The 17,146-nt window shown below is 47.5% G+C and overlaps 1 pseudogene; it reads left to right on the top strand.

The window, feature by feature from the left end:
- The first annotated feature begins 888 nt into the window (after positions 1–888).
- Positions 889–4,041, top strand: LOC117853588 (large ribosomal subunit protein uL5-like; annotated as a pseudogene).
- Positions 4,042–17,146: the final 13,105 nt, after the last annotated feature.

The following is a 17,146-nucleotide window of genomic DNA, read 5'->3' as shown; positions in this document are numbered from 1 at the left end:
TGAGGTGGATTATTGATTCCATTGGTCATTCGATCATAGAAGACTTTGAGAGGAAGCATGTCGGACCCGTGGTAGTCGCGAGAGACGACCGGGTGGTGAGTCAAGCGGCAATTGTGCTATATTAGTTTCATTTATAGAAAATTATGAATTTCTTGTAGCATTCATTTATTTTGTGATGCACAAATAATTGTACTCAAGTTTAAATAAGATATTGGGCATGTTGGATACCCCTTATTTTGTTCCACTTTACTAAGTAATTTTCTGTAGAAATATGTAGCTCAAAAAACTTGTTAGCGCACTGTTATCTTTCTTCTCAATCATTTTTTCGACAAAGTTTTTGACAACTTACCTCATCACAAAGTTGGCTTGAATGACTCTTGGAATATATAATGTACTATGAATGATTCTTCAATTTTGATTTCAAATCACATCACAATGAGACTTTAGTTGCAAGGAATTAATACATAACTAAGGATTAACTTAAGGCACGGTACATCTTTGTGCAAGTTGAATTATGTTTTTGCTTAGCGCAATTTTAGCCTTTTTTTTTATCTTAGCGCAATTATATTAGGCTGCTGCTTCCTGACCCTACTGGGCCTACGGTAGTATTTTGGATTTTTGGTTTGCTTCTTGCTCCCAACTTTCTTTTTCGCGCCCAAGCAGCACCGGGCCTCATTTATTGTTTGATAAGGCTCGATTACAATTCTAAAGTGTCCCGGCCCAGTAAAGGCACCCGCTTCATCTCACACAAGCGTTTCCCTCTTTCAATCCCCCGCCGACGCAATAGGGTTCCACCGCCGTGTCATCCATGGTGAGGCACTGAAGGCTCAACAGGCAATACTCCTCCGCCGTCACGTTTCGCTGCTCTTCTGCTGTGTGCAGTGCTAAACCCCGTGCGTGCTCAACATCTCCGTCGGAGAGAGCGGGGATTGCCTCACCCGTGACGCCAAGGTTGGGTACGTTCCCCGTTCTTGCGTGTCAGATCTTTCTGCCAAACTGCCAAAGCATTTCTTTTTCATTATAGACGTTTGAGCACTGCAGCTTGCGTTTCTACAACGTGATAAACTCTTGGGTTGCTTCTTATTTTCGTTTAGGTATGGTTTATAAAACATATAGAAATTCGAGCCTCGAGTTGTTGTAATCAGTGAAGATTTTGGGTGACGGAAGAATGGAGTTGACGGGAGGGAGTTTTAAATCCAGTTTGCTTTTCGTATTGTGCAACAATTGCCAAGCGAATTAACATGCCCAGCTGTTTATCGTCAGATATCTTTTTATATAATCCCTGACGGCTATTAGTGATCTAGGATAATTTTGTTTAGTCATTTCAGAAATGTCGATCATTGACAACAGAATGAGACTTCAAAGATGAAATGATTTGTATCTGTAATTTAATTTGATATAATACACGCGGCTTGCCTATTCTAGTGCAACCACGGTTCTTGTAAGTAGTGTATACATTTTGTAAATCATGCTTTTTTTTTAAAGGAATCGAGGGGGGGGGGGGGGGGGGGGGGGGGGGGGGGGGGGGGGGGGGGGCAAGTAAGTGCGCACCTGAACATTTTTATTCCATCAAAGGAGATACTACGAGATCAGGCAGCCACCCCAAAGAGGTGGTGATCAGGATACATAGAAATAGAAAACGAAGGGATCCACGAAGGATTACAATCGCAGCACACACACCCAATACTAAAGTACATTAGAGAAATTACACCGGTAGTAGTCAAGCAGCTGAGAGTTGGGGTACCACTGCTATACAATCCTGCACACGACAACGTCCAATTTGCAAACAGACGTCAAGCACTAAGAGTAGCCCGACTTGTGACAACAGGGGTGGGCAATAGGGAGGGATGAACCCTCACCTGAACAAAGCCATTTCCACAAAACCAAAGTGCCAATTAGTGCCCAACATCTGAGCTTGGTCGCAACCACCCGCAATAAGCTAAGACTGGCTGCTCAAGATGCCGCAACATACAGAGACCGTCAACGCACGCTGGGAGAAGGAGGTAGCAAAGACCCTGGTTGGGCTGTGCGGAGGTGGAGCACCTCCCTGTGCGCCGAGCGTGGTGCTTTTGCTACACAGCATCCAACAATGCAGCCAGAGAGATTAGCAAAGTAGCTAGGGCCTCGTCGGGGCCGTGCGAAGGTGCATGGCAACCCCCCTCCCCCGCGCGCTGAGGGCAGCACTCTCATTGCACGACCCTGACATCCAATCAGCATTCGTGCGGCCACCGGAATCAACCAAACCGTTCCAAGACTGCAAGGGAGGAGCAGCACGGGCCGCGCAAGATAGGTTGCAGCCACGCCGGCAACCAAGATCCGTAGCTAGCATGTTACCACTGCACGCCCCCGCATCGCTAGCAGCCAGAGGCGGCCACCGGCCCTCCACCCGCCCGACCACAACACCTGAGATGCCACCAGCGCTCCCCAGAAGACCATAGCACGACCGCGACCAAAGATTCGCATAATTGATCAAGAAGGGAAGGGAGGGCAGCTGAGGAAGTAGGGATTCACCATTGCCCCTTAGCCAGCAGGGATAGGTGGCTGTGGGGAGCGCACATGCCCCTAGGAGGGGCACACGCCCACCCGGCAAGCGGCAGCCTGGCAACAGCGGAGGATGAGCGGGCGCTGGAGCGGCCACGGCGAGGCCAAGCAGCCAAAGAAGGTGCTTGACGGTGAGCTTCACGTGGAAGTGGAGCACAAGGGGTTGGCGGAGAGGGTGACCGGGGCATGTTGCAGCCAAGTAGACGCCGAAACAGGAGCAATACCAGAGGCTGGGCTCCCAAGAACCGGATCTGGATCTCGATCTAGGGAGATGAAAGAGAGGAGGAAGGAGAGAGATTTTTGAGTCTGGGAGTGCTGCTGTGGCTCGGGAGGCCCGCCACTAGCAGCCATAGTGACAGTGACGAGTGAGGGGGTGCTGTGGGGAGGGTCGTTCTCGGTGTATGGAGGGCGTCACCTCCCGTTCGCGTCGGGCGAGACAAAAGGAGGCCTCTGAGTACTGGATCCTAAATCATGCTGTTGAGGAGGTTGTAGCAAATCATTTACTGATTGGCTATCCTAAATTCTGTAACAGTGAAACCTAATTTTATTCTACAACTATATAGATTATGATCAGTTTTGTCACAGCTTTACTCTTACCTTCAGCATGGCAGTAAAGCCGTTGTTTGCTTCCATTCTTGCAGGTCATGGAGCAACTGAGTGGTCAGTCACCAGTGTTCTCTAAGAGTATATTTGCTTTTCCTATTAGTGTTTTGTCTCTTATACCTACGTAGAATCAATAAGTTTCTTCCTTTGTTTAACATTTTGTGGTTATCCATGTTCTTTAGCTAGGTACACTGTCCGCTCCTTTGGTACCAGGCGCAATGAGAAGATTGCCTGCTATGTTACGCAAGGGGTGAGAAGGCCATACAGCAGCTTCTGGAGAGTGGACTGAAGGTCAAGGAATATGAATTGCTAAGGAGGAACTTCAGTGAGACAGGGTGCTTTTATTTTGGAATCCAGGAGCACATTGATCTTGGCATCAAGTAAGATCGACATGTTCTGTTTCTAACTGTTAGAGTATATTTGGTAGTTGTAGATATACGTATCGTAGACTGCCATATGTATCCAGGAAGTCTTGCACCCCAAGCTTTGTACTCAATATATACCGACCAAGAGGTTCAATGCAAAATAGTCCATCCATTATACACAATCTATTCCACCTACACTAACTAGCATTTTTCTTCTTTTGAACTAATTCATATTTACATGGATATGATTTTTTTTGAATAATAGTATTAGTATTCCTTGTAATTTTGTGGAAAGTGCGGTTTTACCGTAGCTTCTTTAAGCTTTACCAATAGAAGAAGCCTTGGGTTTATTATTTTCTCATTTTTCTGCTATGAATTGCTCTGGTGATCCATAAATTTGTTTCCGTTTGCTATCAGGTATGATCTTTCTGCTGGTATTTACGGAGTGGATTTCTACATCGTCTTTGAGCCTGCTCGCTGCCCCGGTGCAAGCCCCATTACTAGAAAACTCAGCATTAGTACCAATGCGTAGGGTGCATATCTCCCGAAAATGCATCCGGGATTAATCCATCAAGATAGAGGGGGGTCTTTTATCACGGGTCCCAAAACTGGGATATAAGATCCCCTTTTAGTCCCAGTTGGTAATATCAACCGGGATAAAACGGTCGCCACGCCAGGGGCTGCCTCCCACCCGTTTTATCGCGGTAAAAAATATTAGGGGTCCCTGGGAGGCCCCCCACACGCGCACGTCGCAAGTTACAAGTCACGTGATTTTTCATGCGAAATATGCGCGTGTGCGGTCCGTGGGATTCGAACCCATGACCTCAAGCCTTGCGTGTAGCTTCCTTGTCATCCCACCTACACACCACATCTATCTATATAGGGGATGCTATCCTTTGTATTAACTCACAGAGGACCCTTTAATCCGGGTTGGTAACACCAACCGGGATTAAAGACTTAATCCTTTCCCAGCCACACATGGCTGAAAAAAGAATAATGCCCTCTAACCCTTTTTATCCCGATTGGAGTTTCCAACCGGGACTAAAGGACCCCCTTTTATCCCCGTTGCTTTAGTCCCAGGTGGTAATACCAACCGGGACTAAAGGTGACCTTTTAGTTCCGGTTGATCTTACCAACCGGGACTAAAGGGTCCCCCACGAGTGCCTGAATTTTTCAACCGGGACTATAGGATCCTCACGGGTGGCTGATTTTTGAACCGGGACTAAAAGGTCCCCTTTAATCCCGATTGCAAATACCAACCGGGAGTAAATTGTAGCGCACCCTCTTTTCTCCTGGGCCAAAATTAAACTGAGACTAAAAAGGGTGGGTATCTAAATCAGTTCTCTATTAGTGCCCCGTGTCTGGATCCAGCACAGGTGACCAGGACGACGCCGTGAAGTGGTTCCAGGTGAAGTATGGTATCATCCACTGGTAGAAAACTGAGCATTAGTCCCGGTTGGTAAGGGTCATATCTCTCGGATATCCATCCGGGATAAACCAACCGGGACAAAAGGGGGGGGTCTTTAGTCCCGGGTATTTTAACCGGGAGTAAAGGACCCCCTTTAGTCCCGGTTGGTGTCACCAACCGGGACTAAAGGGCCTGCCACGCCAGGCGCGGGACAGGCCCTTTAGTCCCGGTTGGTGACACCAACCGGGACTAAAGGGGGTCCCTTTAGTCCCGGTTGGATTTCCCAACCGGGACTAAAGGGGTCCCCTTTAGTCCCGGCTCAATTCCAACCGGGACTAAATTGCGCTTGCATGGCACTGGTGACGCCTGAATTTTTCATGCATGCATCACGTATACGTATAGTAGTGCCGCGGCCCTTTTAATTTGTTAACCTTGTAGTTGAGATTTTTTTAGAATGAATTAAATCAACTAGTATTTAAACGAATGGGATTTGTAATTATACAACTACTATATATATACACAATCCTTATACACAATTCATATACACAATTCAACTAGCTTAATTAGTACAAATCGATCATATATACAAATAAATCAAAGTATCTTCCTACGATCTTCCCGTCGTGGTGTTGCTGAGAGGAGTGTCTAATTGTCGTCCATCGTAATAAAATTCTCCTCTTGGATTTACCACCTCGTCCATTATGAATCCAATGAGACCTTCACATATTGCCGCTACTCTTTCTTCCTTCAAGAGTCCTTGTTGAATATTTAACATCTATAATTTGGAAATTTGTGAATGTTACATGAACAAATACATATAAGGAGCTAGAAAATAATTAACTAGTAATATATTTATTTTACGTACTTTAAAGTTGTGCGGCGTCATCTTCGGTCCCTTGGGTCCCAAAAAACTGTGCATGTGCTCACAGATGTAGTAGCCACATAGGTTATTCCCGGGTTCCTGTCTTAAGCACTACAGTGCGGAAAAAAAATAAGTTATGAAATATTCGTGTTATACAATGTAATAAATGTGCAGACTTCATACGTACCGGGAAGTCTGTGTTCCATGTAAGATCTTCTTTGAATGGACCTTTGTGTGTCCTTATGAATTGTTTCCATACGCTGCGGATTAGAATAATGAATGACACAGTGTAACAGGGATAAAATTTAGGAAATAAATTTTTGCATAGAGATAAAGGTCCAGAATTATTACAAGCCCAGCATGTCTTGCAATTCTTGGTAGTCCACCGGATCTTTCCGTAACGAATCAAAGACAGTGACGTGGCTTCTTTCAGGCTCAATTATAATAAGGATCCAGTGGAAGCTGCGTGCGTAAAATGTTCATGCATATTAGAGCTAACTAACATGTAGAGATAAGGAAAAAGACATCGAAAGTAGACGGTATACACACACTTACTTGAAGTTGTATGGAAGTAGTATGAAATCCTTGAATGTTTGTTTGTGTAGGAAATTGTATATTTCGGCAAAGGTTTTTTCCGGCGCTAATTGTATCTGTCGTTGGTTAACTACAGATGGATCCATGAAGCCTACATGTAGGTACGCCTCTCGGCGGCATGTCTGAATTAGCATCCTACATGAAATGGAAGATGAAGTTAGTACGGTGACGCACGCCAAAATTTACATGTAGAGATAATAAACGGACACTTACAGAATCCAAGCGCTGATCAGAGAGACGTCCAGGGCATCATGATGGTACACTTCGTATATATCCTCGAAGTTTAGCCACAGCACTTTCTCCCCTTCATCGTGAAAATCTATCGGTTTTACCTTCATGCCGATCATCTCCCTCGATTTGGCGGATGCCGTCATGTACCATTGATGGAATTCGTACATCTTTGTTGACAGCTTCCGTACCATTGCCGGCTTCACTAGAGGCTTGCCTAGCTGATAAGGCCATCTCGGCTCAGGGGGCGGTGCAGTTGGCGTCTCGACTTGCCCTATGCATTCATCAAGTCCCAGACCTGTTTCTTCCATGAACTTCAATATATTTGCTTGTTGATCCAAGGGCATTGCTTTTACCCGTTGAGCATCTTTCTTTGACAAATGGCTGAGGTCGGGGATTGAACCGCTGGAGGATGATTTTCCTTTTCTTTTATCCTTTTCATCAGCCTTTACTAGAGCCCGTTCATAGTTTGTCAAGAGTGGTATCCTTTTCTTGGCTCCTTCCTCCATCCTGATAAAGAAGTTTAAATCCCGCCGACTTACTGGCGGTGGCTCCATCTCCCTTGCCTTTTTTAATTCGGCTTGTTTCTTAAACCACTCACTGGCCTCTCGTTGGATTTCTGCCCACTGTTCCGCATGAGACATTGCCTCAAAGCGTTCCTTGCGAGCCACTTCAGGGTCGACCTTTGTTTTCTTCTTTCGAGCCTGTCTTTGCTTGGGAGGTGGTGCTCGTGACTTCTTGAGTGGTGCTGCAGGTTCATTCGAGGGGGCCGCTCTTGGTGCCGGCGACGGTGATCGGGGAGGGGTGTTGTTATTGTCGTCGTCGCTCCCAGCACCAGGATGTGGTGAAGATGGAGACCTTGATATAGATGGAAGCGACGGTCCTGGAGCAGGAGATGCCGGTCTCGAGGTATGAGGAGAAGATCGCTGCTCGGGATCTACGGGGAGCGGTCTTGAGGTCTGAGGAGATGGCTCCGTGCGGGAAATAATGATGTAGCGTTTCTTCCATAGAATGATCCCATGAAGCGCATCTGCCAATGTCTTTTCCCCGTCGCCTCCCGGGAAGTCGAGCTCTAGACCTTCATACTGGGCATCTACTATTTGCTCGACGCAGACGCTGGCGTAGCCTGTTGGAATGTCCATGCCATGACTGCTCTGCCCTGCCAGCGTTGGTAACGCACTCCCGTACGCTACCTGTACATATAGCAGAAGTAAACAAGTTGAACTCCGATCTCGAGGCCTGGATCAATTGACAAGATTGCATAAATATTATGTATAAGTATACCTTAATAGTGAGGTTGCCGACCGGTGCATGCAGCTCACATGAGGTCCGTTGCGTGATGGCATCCACGGGGAACCGTTGCTCCTCCACGGGTAACCTGGGCGTCTGCGCATCGGGGACCCCTGTAGAAGCACAACTGCTCCCGAGGCATTGAGAAGGGCTGGCGGTGTGAGGATTCGGCACTGCTCCAGATTGCGCCAACTCCGCAACTGCGTCGGCCACCCGCCGATTGATTTCATCCATCATTCGTTGTTCTAGCATCTGCCGCCAGCTCTCCTCCATCTGTTCCTTTCTTCGCTTCCGGCTTCTGTAAGAGGCGCTGTCGCCTCGGAAAGCGAACTTCCACGGAACCACCCCGAAGCCCCGGCAACGTCCTGGGTGCTCTGGATTACCGAGGGCCAATGTGAGCTCATCATTTTCTCGGTCCACCCTCAACCTCCCAGCCTTGGAATCTTCAATGTTCTTCATGAGATGTTCGGCCTTCTCACGTATTCTGTCATTGAAAATCAGCGTCCCATCCTCTTGGCTTAGGGAGCCTCCATGAGCGTAGTACCAGTTCTTTGATCGTTCGGGCCATTCAATAGTTGCAGGTATGATTCCCCGTTCGATCAGATCTTGTTCCATCTTTCTCCACTTGGGAATTGCTGAGCCATACCCACCTCGCCCCAAATGATGGTGGTAGCCCTTCTGACTAGCATTTGCAACGTTGGTCGTGATCTTTTTCACACCTTCTTCACTCCTCTTGTATTCAACAAATGCATCCCAGTGGTCCCTCAACTTGGGCCACGCATTGAAGTCTGGAGTTTTGCCCTTCTTGATGTAGTGGGTGTCCAGCATCTTCTTGAATGTCTGGAATTGAGTAGCCATCTTCTTAAGTGTCCAGGCTTTGACATCCTTCTCGCTATAATCTTCGGGGAATGTGAAATGCCTCTTCACGTCTTCCCACAGCATATTCTTTTCTGTCTCTGGAAGGGCGTACGGATTATCGCTTCTGCCCTTCCATTCTCTGATGCTGATAGGCACGTTGTCCCGGACGATTGCCCCGATTTGACTAACATACTTCTTTGCGACTTTCTCGGGAGCAACCGGCCTGCCCTCATCTGTAACTTCGGTGATGACAAGCCTCCCTTCCATCACCTTTGTACGACCTCGGGTCTTCTGCCCTTGTGTCGATCCGGAGGGCTAACAGTTTAAGATTCGTTAATTAGTACGTACTAGTAGCGGTGGCGTGAAACAATACAAGAATGGTTGTATATACCTCGCCGGAACCTTCCGCCACGGCAAGTTGTTGCTGCGGCTGTTGCTCTTCATTCACATCGGCAGACATGTTGAGGAACATGTCCGCCTGGGTGCCCTCTTCATCCGTGTATGATAGTGGAACGTTGTCGCCACTACCATCACCAGCGATTATCTGCTCCATGATATACCTTGCGGTCTCATCGTCTGCCATTTCAACTATTGCTGCAAACATACATCGAATCATACATGACAGTCATACAAATCGTCTTAATACAAATTTGTATATAATCACAGTTCGGAATCATACATGTATATAAAGAAATCATAAAATAACATGAATCGTACAAAGTCCGGAATCTTTATACAAATTTCTATGAATTTATACAAATTTCTATGAATTTCTATGAATTTCTATAAATTTCTATGAATTTCTATGAATTTCTATGAATTTATACAAATTTCTATGAATTTCTACGAATTTCTATGAATTTCTACGAATTTCTACGAATTTCTACGAATTTTGACGAATTTCTACGAATTTCTACGACGGCGATAAGGGCGGCGAAGGCGGGACGGCGGCGGTCAGGGCGGCGGAGGCGGTTCACCGGAACCACGGGCGGTGCCTAAGCTACTACGTTGTGATGGGCGGCAGGACGGCGGCGATCACGTCGACTACTCGGCGGCGATCACGACGGCTACAAGGCGACTCTCACGGTAGCTACTCGGCGGGACGGCGGCCATCACGACGGCGGGGTAGCTACTCGGCGGGACGGCGGCGATCACGACGGCGGGGTAGCTACTCGGCGGGACGGCGGCGATCACGACGGCGGGACGGTAGTTAACAACCTAACAACAAATCTAAAAATCTAACTTAACAAACTAACTAGAAATCTAAAAATCTAACTTAACAAAATTAGAAATCTAAAAATCTAACTTAACAAAATTACAATTCCATTAAAAATTAAAAATTAAAAGAAAACCGCCAGCTCTCCCGGCGCACCGGCCGGCGCGGCAGACCTCTCGCGCGCGGGGCGGCGGCCGGGGCGGCGGGACGGCGGCGGCCGGGGCGGCCTGACGGCGGCGGCCGGGGCGGCGTGACGGCGGGACGGCGGCGGCCGGGCGGCGTGCGGGCCGGACAGCGGCGGCCGGGGCGGCGACGAGGACGAAGATCGACGACGACGGCGGGACGACGGCGGCCGAGGCGACGACGACGGCGGCGGCCGGCGAGGGGCGACGAGCGGCGACGAGGATGGAGCCGGCGACGAGGGGCGATGCAGCCGGCGAGGGAGGCGGACGGGCGGCGACGGGCGGAGAGGGAGGCGGACGGGCGGCGACGGGCGGAGAGGGAGGCGGACGGGCGGCGACGGGCGAGGGAGGCGGACGGGCGACGACGACGGCGCAATGTGGGACGACGACGGCGGCGGCCGGCGAGGGAGGCGGACGGGCGGCGACGGGCGGAGAGCGCGGGACTTGCGAAAATTTCGCTAAGTGTGGAACTGGCGGGGGGTAGAAGGGAGTACAGTGCTTTTAACCCCCCCCCCCCCCTTTTATCCCGGTTCGTAACGGCACCCGGGACAAAAGGGCCTTTTGTCCCGGGTCCCGTTACCAACCGGGATAAAAGGGGGGGGCCTTTTATCCCGGTTGGTGACGGGACCCGGGATAAAAGGGTGCGCTCCCAGCCCCACCTGGCGGGGGCACCCTTTTATCTCGGGTCCCGTTACCAACCGGGATAAAAGGCACCCACCTTTTATCCCGGTTGGTAACGGGACCCGGGACAAAAGGGTGCCCCCGCCAGGTGGGGCTGGGAGCGCACCCATTTATCCCGGGTCCTGTTACCAACCGGGATAAAAGGGGGGGCCTTTTATCCCGGTTGCAAATGGCAACCGGGATAAAAGGGTACGTTCGGGCGGGAGACGAAACGTACCCTTTTATCCCGGTTGCCGTTTGCAACCGGGATAAAAGGGGGGCCTTTTGTCCCGGTTGCTGTTAGCACCCGGGACAAAAGGTCTTTTTTCCTATTTTCCTTCTCCCGCCTGTTTTTTGGAAATGGATTTTATTTAACCTTTTCACTGCATTCCAGGATGAAAAACAAAACCTTCTCAGATTTTGTACATGCAAAAATATATTTAATTAACGAGTAAATTGACAATAAGTATGAAGTAATCATTATTTCTATACCAACTCATGTAGCCTGTAAAATATTTATTTTACTGCATTGCTGTGATCAATAAATTATTCAATTAAATTATTTGAATGCGCAGAAAAATCCATGTTAGTATGTGGTTAACAATGTTCATGTATATCTAAAAAATCTTCACCTAACAAATTTAATAACACATGAAATCATACATAGGGTAAATTACAAATTGTATCAATTAATACACAAAGGTCATGCACATTTAACGCATTACAATACAACGTTGTAAAATTTCTTCTTCACGAAAGTTCCTTGATCATGATCGCGGCGTAAGTACGGAGCCTCTTCTTTGGACAGCAGGATGCTTGGATCAACTTCAACGTCGAATGGAGGCATGCCATCAAACTGATCATAATCATCTGATTGGTCTGTTTTATCCTCGACTCCCACGATTTTTCTTTTACCTGGAAGAACTATGTGGCACTTTGGCTCCCATGTCTCTTCTGGATTCCTCTTGGGTTTGCTGCACATGTCCTTCACATAGAACACCTGATGCACATCATTGGCAAGTACGAATGGGTCATCACTGTATCCAGTCTTGCTCAGATCTACTATTGTCATTCCGTACTGATCTTTGGTGACGGCAGTTAGCTTCACCCAATTGCAAAGAAATAGAGGGATGCACAGCGGTCCGTATTCGAGTTCCCATATCTCCTGTATGAAACCATAATACGACTCCTTGCTATTATTTCTGTCCATGGCATCTATGCGGACACCACTATTCTGGTTCGTGCTTTTCTGGTCCTGGGCTCTCGTGTAAAATGTGTAACCATTTATCTCATAGCCTTGGAATTTGACGATTGTGGTAGCAGGTCCCCTGGCTAACCAGGCAAGCTGTGGGTGAATCTCAGAGTTACCCATAAGTTGTTGGCGCAACCAGGAGGGAAAAGTTTCCATGCGATGACGGGTAAGCCAAGCATCGGATTTGGTCGGGTTTTTCGAAGCTACCATCTGCCTGTGCTGCTCGATATACGGAGACACAAAGGATGACTGTTGTAGAACAGTGTAGTGTGCCTTGTCGAACAAATTAGTATCATTGCTCAAACTTGATTTCCTTCCAAGGGTGCCCATTCCTCGGAGCCTCCCCTCGTGGCGTGAAGTTGGAACCCCAATCGAGTCGATTGAATCAATAAAATCAACACAAAACTCGATCACCTCCTCTGTTCCATATCCCCTGGCGATGCTTCCTTCTGGACGAGCACGATTACGAACATAGTTTTTTAGGACTGCCATGAACCTCTCGAAAGGCCACATATTGTGCAGGTATACAGGTCCGAGAATACCAATCTCTTTTACTAGGTGAACCAGTAAGTGCGTCATAATATTGAAGAAGGATGGTGGAAATAACAACTCAAAACTGACAAGACATTGCACCACATCGTTCTGTAGCTTTGATAGCTTGGATGGATCGATTGCCTTCTGCGAAATCGCATTGAGAAACGCGCATAGCTTTACGAGCGGCAACCGGACATTTTCTGGTAGAACACCCCTCAGTGCAACCGGAAGCAACTGGGTCATCAACATGTGGCAGTCATGAGCCTTGAGATTTGTAAACTTCTTTTGTTTCATATTTATTATTCCCTTTATATTCGAGGAGTACCCAGACGGGACCTTCATACTATTCAAGCATTCAAACATGCTATCCTTCTCCTCCTTGCTGAGAGTGTAACTGGCAGGACGTAAGTAGTGCTGTCCATTATCTCTCTTTTCCGGATGTAGGTCATCTCGTTGCCCCATGGCTTTCAGGTCCTGTCGTGCTTCCAATGTATCTTTTGAGGTTCCATAAACACCCATGAAGCCTAGCACGTTCACGCAAAGATTCTTCGTCAGGTGCATCACATCTATTGCGTTGCGAACCTCTAGGATTTCCCAATAAGGTAGCTCCCAAAATATTGACTTTTTCTTCCACATGGGTGCATGTCCGTTATCATCGTTCGGAACAGGTTGGCTACCAAGTCCCTTTCCAAAGACTACATGTACATCCTTCATCATCTCGAACACACGCTTTCCATTACGGTGTGCAGGTTTTTTACGATGGTCTGGCGTCCCTTTGAAATGCATCCCGCTCTTTCTCAGCTGGTGGTGAGCAGGGAGAAATCGACGATGACCCATATAGACGACCTTCTTACAGTGCTTCAAGTACATGCTATCTGTGTCATCTAAACAGTGGGTGCATGCCCGATATCCCTTATTTGTCTGTCCTGAAAGGTTACTCAATGCAGGCCAATCGTTGATGGTTACGAACAACAGTGCTCGTAGATTAAAGATCTCTTGTCTATCCTCATCCCACACACGTACACCTTCTTCCTTCCAGAGCTGTAAAAGGTCATCAACCAACGGCCTTAGGTACACGTCAATGTCGTTGCCGGGTTGTTTTGGGCCTTGGATAAGCGCCGGCATCATAATGAACTTCCGCTTCATGCACAGCCAAGGAGGAAGGTTGAACATACAAAGGGTCACAGGCCAAGTACTATGACCACTACTCAACTCACCGAATGGATTGAATCCATCAGTGCTTAAACCAAACCTTATGTTCCTTGCTTCACTTTCAAAGTCTGGGAATGTTCTATCAATTGATCTCCACTGTGCCCCATCTGCGGGGTGTCTCAGCATCTCATCTTCCTTACGGTCTTCTTTGTGCCATCGCATCAACTTAGCATTCGCCTTGTTCCTGAACAAGCGCTTCAAGCGTGGTATTATAGGGAAATACCACATCACCTTCGCGGGAACTCTCTTCTTGGGAGACTGCCCCTCGACATCACCAGGATCATCTCGCCTGATCTTATACCGCAGGGCTTCGCAGACGGGACAAGCATCCAATTCCTCGTATTCATCACCACGATAGAGGATACAGTCATTAGGGCATGCGTGTATCTTCTGAACATCCAATCCGAGAGGGCAAATAATCTGTTTAGCTTCATATGTTGTGGACGGTAATTCATTATTCTCGGGGAGAATCTTCTTGACAATTCTCAACATCCCCTGAAATGCCTTATCGGACACACCATTTTTTGCCTTCCATTGCACAAATTCTAGTGTCGTACCTAGTTTTTTATGGCCCTGCTGGCAACCTGGGTACAACAATTTTTGGTGATCATCTATCATGCGCTGCAACTTTGCTGCTTCCTTCTCAGTTTCGCAATCTCTGTATGCATGTCGTATCACCTGACCAAGGTCATCAGTAGGGTCATTTTCTGCAAACTCATCTTCATCAGCCTCGCCCATTGTAGTACCTGCAAAAGCTTGACCTGCAACCCAGTCCGGAATGGTGTCATCTTCCTCCTCCTCCTCGCCATCTTCCATTACAACCCCTAGTTCACCGTGCTTGGTCCAAACCAAATAGTTAGGCATGAAACCGTATTTAAACAAGTGGCTGTGAATAGTCCCCCAGGAATCCTTTGAATACTCCTTCCTGTTATTGCATTGGAAGCATGGACAACATACGAACCCATTCTCTGCCTTGTTCGCTTTTGCCACTTCGAGAAAATAATGCAAGCCATCAATAAACACCTTGCTCCGTCTGTCTGCATTATACATCCAATGCCGGTCCATCTGCATCGTATTACGCACGAAAATGGATTACACTTGACAATGGATTACGCGTGAAAATCGATTAAAGATCCAAACAACATGGTACAATACAACAACATGAAGATCCAAATACACATATTTAAATTAAAGTCCCAAACACTGCATAAGTTGTTCAACTTGAAGACCGTGATCATCTCGCGAGGATGTCCTCAACTGGGCGGCACCGCACTTCGTCATGAAAGAGGTTAGATGCTACGGAAAAGGGGACACGGTCACGATGTCCGTATCCACTCTTTCTCGTAGAATCGAACCTCCTTCTTGACATACGTTGCTACTCGGCGGAGAACATCCTCGCCGAGGCGAACACGGTATACAAGTTCAACAAGTAGCAGAAGTCATCTATGTACAAAAATTCTTTCCTTACCACTACAGAAGTTGTTGAACTTGAAGACCGTGTTCATTTCGCGAGGATGTCCTCAGCTAGGCGGCACCGCACTTCGTCATGAAAGAGGTTAGATGCTACGGAAAAGGGGACACGGTCACGATGTCCGTATCCACTCTTTCTCGTAGAATCGAACCTCCTTCTTGACATACGTTGCTACTCGGCGGAGAACATTCTCGCCGAAATGAACACGGTATGCAAGTTTAACAAGTATATGGATTTAAAAAACCATATTAAATTTGATAAGATAAACCGTCTAGACAAGGTAGCATCATTTTTAAACCACTGAAATAATGCATACTATATATGACACATCAATCTCCCTCACATTCTAGCTCAAAATACCTCTCCATTTTTCTACTTCATCATCACATTGTAGCAAATAATCTTTCCATCTCCAAAGCATAAATCAAAGCATAACACGAGGATGAAGTAGCAAACCTTCGCAGCACTTGTTGGCTGAGTCAAATTCCCACAAAAATGAGGGAAAAAACTTCGGGCAGCACCTCCCTTGCTTGGGCACCACCGGAGAGTAGGTGAAGCTCAGCTCTCTATCAATGTGCTGGACTGCTCGGGCTGGAGGAAGAAGAAAGTCTCTGTCTCGGGATATAGTGGGGGATGAGTTTTTATCCCGGTTAAAAACTCCAACCGAGACAAAAGGAAACACCTTTTGTCCCGGTTGGAAGTTAGTCCCGGTTGGATCCTCCAACCGGGATAAAGGGGACACCCTTTTATCCCGGTTGGAGGCACCAACCGGGATAAAAGGGTTAGTCCCGGTTGGTACCTCCAACCGGGATAAAAGGGTGTCCCCTTTATCCCGGTTGGATCCTCCAACCGGGATAAAAGGGTCCCGCCACCGACGCCCCCCCCTAGCCGTTGCAACCGGGACTAAAGGGGGGCCTTTAGTCCCGGTTGCAATTACCAACCGGGACTAATGCTCCCCTCCAAATTCCCGCTCCCCCGCGCACCCCCTTTTGTCCCGGGCCACTTTTAAACCGGGATAAAAGGGGGTGGATCGAAAGTCACTTCTCTACTAGTGATCCTCAATAAGGCCCTGGCTAACACTTTTTGGAACCCGTGTTGTGTAGTAGTAGGCTCACCGTTAAACACCACGTTTGCCACGATATCATGTCCACCAACATATTTCACAATGTGCACTTTGTTTCGTTTGGTTTGGCAATGGCATGTGATGATCCACAGACATTTCACAAGTAGCATATGTTGCTTTACTACGGGCGAGTTTGTAGGTACAGAGTGCTTGACCTTCATCCGCCGATAGATGACGGGCCTATTTCTGTAGTAGTACATTCGGTTAGCCTGGTTCAATTCTCTACGTTGATCCTAGCTATATGCTCGTCGCAAATGATTGCTTGTGTAGTCGGAAGTCAGAATATATCCAGTCATAGCTATTAGAACTAATTGCGACCGAACTGGTGATCGAACCGCTCAAGCTCTTGGTTCGATGGTTCAATCGTTACAGGCGGTTAAACTGCCAGTAAAAACCGTATAAATATCTATATGTCATAGTTATCATAAATCATGACGCAGTGCGGTGGTAGCGAACGCGACTTCCAATCTATCAGTGTGGCGCACAGCTAGTTTTCACCGGTTTGCTATATGTAAAAACCTGTCGGATAGGAAAACGAATAATGTCTGCTCCGATCCAAACAACTGAGTTCAAGAGGTAAGGACGATGTCACCAACATGTGAGCATTACCAAATAGGGACGTGGAGTGTTTGACTGTCTATTGTGGTCCGTGGAGTTGTGTTCGGCCGTTTGGCTTCTGCTTGTTGATGGGTGCAATACAAAGTCATAAGAGGCCCGATCCAAAGGAAGAAAAAGAGGCATTAATGG

Source organism: Setaria viridis, chromosome 4 (genome assembly GCF_005286985.2).
Source record: "Setaria viridis chromosome 4, Setaria_viridis_v4.0, whole genome shotgun sequence".
Classification (NCBI taxonomy): domain Eukaryota; kingdom Viridiplantae; phylum Streptophyta; class Magnoliopsida; order Poales; family Poaceae; genus Setaria; species Setaria viridis.
This window is presented reverse-complemented; position numbering and strand designations above follow the sequence as displayed.